Source organism: Oryctolagus cuniculus, chromosome 11 (genome assembly GCF_964237555.1).
Source record: "Oryctolagus cuniculus chromosome 11, mOryCun1.1, whole genome shotgun sequence".
Taxonomy (NCBI): Eukaryota; Metazoa; Chordata; class Mammalia; order Lagomorpha; family Leporidae; genus Oryctolagus; species Oryctolagus cuniculus.
Genome location: NC_091442.1, coordinates 66,371,588 through 66,377,587, shown reverse-complemented (window position 1 = coordinate 66,377,587; position 6,000 = coordinate 66,371,588).

Here is a 6,000-nt window from a genome sequence, read left to right as displayed (position 1 = left end):
TGGGGATTTCTGCTATCAGCGTCCAGAGTCCTATCGGTAATGCCGTCTTCTCCCCCTTTCAATAACAAAGTGAGAAAGATTTTTCCATATTCCATGCATTTCTTGCAAATAAAACTGCAGAACCAACACTAACTTTTTCTTTTTAAAAGATTGATTGATTTATTTGAAAGGCAGAGTTACATAGGAAGAGGAGAGGCAAAGAGGTCTTCCATCCACTGGTTCACTCCCCAATTGGCCGCAACCACTGGAGCTGTGCCGGTCCAAAGCCAGGAGCCTCCTCTGGGTCTCCCACATGGATACAAGGGCCCAAGCACTTGGGCCATCCTCTACTGCTCTCCCAGGCCATAGCAGAGAGCTGCATTGGAAGTGGAGCAGCCGGGACCTGAACCGGTGCCCATACAGGATGCCGGCACTGTAGGCAGCGGCCTCACCTGCTATGCCACAGCGCCGGCCCCATATACTAGCCTTCATTATGGTTCAATTATGACCTAATCAGGAATAAAGGTTGTTCAGAAAATGACAGGCTTGGCAGAGATGTCAAAAACATCGTTAATGCCATTTTCCTATACCTGGGTTTAATTATTTCTTTAGAGATTTATTTATTTGAAAGGCAAAAAGCCAGAGAGAGCAAGAGACAGATTGAGAGAGATCCTAATCTGCTAGTACACTTCTCAAATAGCTTCAGCCAGGTCTGGGGAAGACTGAAGCCAGGAGCCTTGAACTCCACCTGCACCTCCCATATTGGGTGGCACTGGTCCAAGTACTCGGCCCATCTTCTACTGCCTTCCCTGAATAACAGGGAGCTGAATCAGAAGTGGAGCAGCTAGGAATTGAACTAGGGCCGGCGCCGTGGCTCACTAGGCTAAACCTCCACCTAGCGGCGCCGGCACACCGGGTTCTAGTCCCGGTCGGGGCGCTGGATTCTGTCCCAGTTGCCCCTCTTCCAGGCCAGCTCTCTGCTGTGGCCAGGGAGTACAGTGGAGGATGGCCCAAATGCTTGGGCCCTGCACCCCATGGGAGATCAGGATAAGTACCTGGCTCCTGCCATCGGATCAGTGTGGTGCGCCGGCCACAGCGCGCCGGCCATGGCCGCCATTGGAGGGTGAACCAACTCTCTCTCTCACTGTCCACTCTGCCTGTCAAAAAAAAAAAAAAAAAGGAATTGAACTGGTCATCTGTATAGAACGCTGGTGTCACAAACTGTGGCTTAACTCACTGTGCCATCTGCTGGCCCCATCCCTGGATTTTTAAAAGTGGATTATGGGGGTCAGCCTTGTGACATTTCAGATTAAGCCACTGCCTGCAGTGCTGGCGTCCCATCTGAGTGCCCATTAGAGTCTCAGCTGTTCCACTTCTGATCTAGCTCCGTGTTAATACACCTGGGAAAGTGACAGATTTCCCAGTACTTGGGTCCCTGCTATGCATGTGGGAAACTTGGATGGAGCTTATGTTTCTTATCTTCAGCCTGGTCTAGCCCTGGTCCTTTAGGGAGTGAACCAGCAGATAGAAGACTTGTCTCCTTTCCCTCTCTCCCTGTAACTCTGCCTTTCAAATAAAATAAATAAGTCTTGCAAAAATACTTTAAAATACAGTGGATTATGGAAATAGTAATAGTGGGGTAATAGTTGGAGGGAGCACATGAGAAGCCTGGGAGTGAAGTAGGGGATGGAGATTGTCAAGAAGGGACCAAGGCCTTTTAGCGTCATGGCGTCTGTCAAGTCTCCAATCTCTTCTCCACACATTAAAATAATACTTTGATTTTCTTCTATTATAAGATCAGTAAATTCCTTGTCAATACTAAAAGTAAACAAAGCATAACAAACACAAGAGGAGAATGACCTCTATAATTTCACCAACTGGGGGCCAGTGCTGTGGTACAGCTGGTTAAAGCCCTGGCCTTAAGTGCTGGCATCCCATATGGGTGCCAGTTCGAGTCGAGTCCCGGCTGCTCCACTTCTGATCCAGCTCTCTGCTATGGCATGGGAAAGCAGTGGAAGATGGCCCAAGTCCTTGGGCCCCTGCACCCATGTGGGAGACCCAGAGGAAGCTCCTGGCTTTGGATGGGCACAGCTTCGGCCATTGCGGCCATCTGGAGAGTAAACCTTCAGATGGAAGACCTCTCTCTGTCTCTACCTCTCTCTGTAACTCTCTTTCAAATAAATAAAATACATCTTTAAAAAAATAATTTCACCAACTGAGGATAATTACGAATGTATGTGTTACCACGAACTTGTTGCTAGTGAGAGAAACCTGGATCAAACTACCTTGAGGTCAAAAACCATAACGGTTAAGTCCAGGGTTATGTCTAGTTTTAAACTCATGTGCTTTTAAGGGCTCAAACAATGTCATAGGTGATAGAAGTGGGGACGTAAGGTGATATGCTTTTATTTCATTTTTAAAAATTCATTTGAGGCCGGCGCTCCGGCTCACTAGGCTAATCCTCCGCCTTGTGGCGCCAGCACCCCAGGTTCTAGTCCCGGTTGGGGCGCCGCATTCTGTCCCAGTTGCCCCTCTTCCAGGCCAGCTCTCTGCTGTGGCCAGGGAGTGCAGTGGAGGATGGCCCAGGTGCTTGGGCCCTGCACCCCATGGGAGACCAGGATAAGTACCTGGATCCTGCCATCGGATCAGTGCAGTGCGCTGGCTGCAGCGCGCAGGCCGCGGCGGCCATTGGAGGGTGAACCAACGGCAAAGGAAGACCTTTCTCTCTGTCTCTCTCTCTCACTGTCCACTCTGCCTGTCAAAAAAAAATAATAATAAAAATTCATTTGAAAGGGAGGGAGATGGAAGGAGAAAAGGAGGGAGGCAGGGAGAGAGGGAGAGAGATCCTCCATTGCTGGTTCATTCCCTGAAAACCTGCAACAGCTGGGGCTGGCTAGGACACAGCCAGGAGCCATGAACCAGAAGTCCAATCCAGGTCTCCCACATAGATGGCAGGGACCCAACTACTTGAGCCATCACTTGCTTGCTGCCTCCTAGGGTACATATTGGCAGGAAGCTGGAATGAGAAACAGACTTAGGACCTGAACCCAGACACTTGGTTATGGGACGTAGGCATTCCAAGTGGTGGCTTAACCACTGTGCAGAACACCCTCCCAAATTTTCCTTTTTAAGAAGATTATTAACTGGGGGCCTATGTTATTGCGTAGCAGGTAAAGCTGCCACCTGTGGAGCTGGCATCCCCTGTGTGCACTGGTTTGAGTCCCGGCTGATCCAATTCTAATCCAGATCCCTGCTAATGTGCCTGGGAAAAGCAGCAGAAGATGGCCCCTACTCCCATGAAGGAGACCTGGAAGAAGCTCCTGGCTTCATATGTGCCCAGCTCTGGCTGTTGTAGCCATTTGGAGCATGCACCAGAGGATAGAAGATTTCTCTCTGTCTCTCTGTTATTCTTTGAAATAATAAATCTTTTAAAAAGGCTCACCACCTGCCTTTTTGGGGGGTATTTAATTGCCCTTCTTGCTCATCAGAGCAGACAGGATTCTTAAGTGCAGCATGAACATCCACTCTGAAAGTCTTTTCCCAGCAGTGATCTGAGAACACTGCAGATGCACAGGGGACTAGGACAAGCAGACTGTGGCGAGGTGCTAAGAGCTAAGTTATGCTACAGATCCATATCATGGACATCCAAAAAAAAAAAAAAGCTGCCATATAAACAGGGAAGACCTAAACCATCATGAAAGTACCTCACTTCTGGCTGCATGCAGAAAGCTAGCTTTTTTTTTTTTTTTTTAAGAAATTGTTTGAGAGGTAGACAGAGCTCAAGTGTCCTAGTTTACTCTCCAAATGCCAGCAACAGGAGGTGCTGAGTCAGGCTGAAGGTGGAAGCCAGGAACTCGATTTGGATCTCTCCTGTGGGTGGCAGGGACCCAACTACTTGAGCCATCACCTACTGCTTCTCAAGAGGCACATTATCAGGAAGCTGCAGTAAAGAGTAGAACTGAGACGAACTCAGGTCCTCTTATATGGGATACAGGTGTCTCAGGTCAAGTGCCCACCCTTTGATGCTGAGTTTTTTTTTTTAAAATGTATATTTACTTACTTGAGATAAAAGGGGGAGAGGGAGAGGAGCACTTCCATTCCTTGTTTACTCCCCAAATGCCCACATTGGCTACAACTGGGTCAGGCCAAAGCCAGGAGCCAGAAACTCAATCCAAGTCTCCCATGTGGGTGGCAGGGGCCCACTTAGTTGAGCTGTCACCGCTGCCTTCCAGGGTCTGCATTAGCGAGAAGCCAGAGTCGAGCTGGGAATCAAACTCAGGATCTCCTGTGTGGGACACAGGCATCCTAATGGGCACCTTAACTGCTAGGCCAGTGTCCTCCCCAGCTCTGATGTGTTTCTCATTCCTTGGGTACCAGATTCCTGCCCTCCGAAAAAAGGCAGCAATTTTCTCATTCATGGCAGCGCAAATCTTGACAAGATGGACTTTTGGAAATTGTACTGGGCGTCAGGCATTTGAGGATTGAATGAGGTTGAATTGCACGACCACACTGGATGGCCTAACAGTCACTTTCCCTCTTCACTGTGAGCAGTATTGCCACATCCAGCACTTCCTGGTCATTATTATTTTATAGAAACTTTTCCGTTCCTACTGTATTATCATAAGTCAATTACAATGTTTTCATTCCAAATGTTTCTAAATCCCGATAGACTTTTTAAACTTGTGACCTACAGATGACCTCCTGTTTTAAAATCTCCTCTATTTAGTGTGAATTCTTTCTAAAGCCCCTGGGTGATTTGTTTGGCACATGCAATCGGATACATGTTAGCGTCTTCTTCCACTTGTATGGTTTGGAAGCATTTGGTTCTCTTTGTTAGTACACTTCCATTCTAAGTAGGCTATATTGTAACTTTTTCTAAGTGGAAATCTGGGTTGTTAAGGATGGTCATTGCACTTCCTCGTTTGGTCAGGTGTTTTATTCATTCAATAGACAGTTTTTGGTTCTATATTTTGCTTTACACCATGCTAAGGAGGTTTTCCTCATCTCTGATCATACTTTTTCCATGAAAAATTCTATTATTAAAAGAAGAAAAATTAAAATACCTCCACATAAAGTACTTTCTCTTACTGTTTTGCCTCTAAATGCTAAAGTGAGTAAACCACATGAAGCAAGGATAAGCTCTGGCTGGATCTTTTCCAAGCCATCTTCTCTTGAGAGAGCAGGTGGGACTTCACGTATCCTTGGTATAGGTAGTACTGTTTGGCGACTCTAGTCTGCAGAGCTTGGAAAATTCTATGGTTAAACCATACCTAGGCCCTGACTAGCACTTACTTTAACACTAAGGCTCTGTGAACCCTCAGAATAACTACTTAATCTTTATCAGAAAGAAAACTGAATACTTAAATCAGTTTGGACTTGTTGCAAGTCACGAAAACGGACTGTGCTGATTTAGGTAGAAAGGATTCTGTTAAAAGCATGAAGGAGGAGATTCTGTTTAAAGATGATCTCAAGACAAGTAATTTGCCTTGCTGCCTCCTGGCACTTTTCTACAGAACCATAAAGGCATGTGTGTGTACGTATGTGTAGGTGAGAGGTCCAGGTCTTGCTGGCTCAGCCTTTGACAGCTGTGTGATTTTGGAAGGGAGAACTCCTTTAAGCCTTAGCTGTTTTTTAAGATATGTTTATTTGAAAGGCATAGTTACAGAGAGAGGGAGGGAGTCACACAGAGAGATCTTCCATTCATTGGTTCACTCGCCAGATAGCTGCAAAGGCCGGAGCTGGGAAAATCCAAAGCCAGGAAATGAACCTTCATCTGGGTCTCCCACATGGTTGCAGGGCCATCTTCCACTGTTTTCCTGGGCCATTAGCAGGGAGCTGGGTCAGAAGTGGAGCAGCCTTGACTTGAACTGGCGCCCATATGGGATGCTGGCATCTCAGAGGGTGGCTTTACCTGCGACACCATGATACCCGTAGACTCAGCTTTTGAGTGTTTGTTGTTAATGTGAAAAAGAATTATACCGCCGGCGCCGTGGCTCACTAGGCTAATCCTCCGCCTAGCGG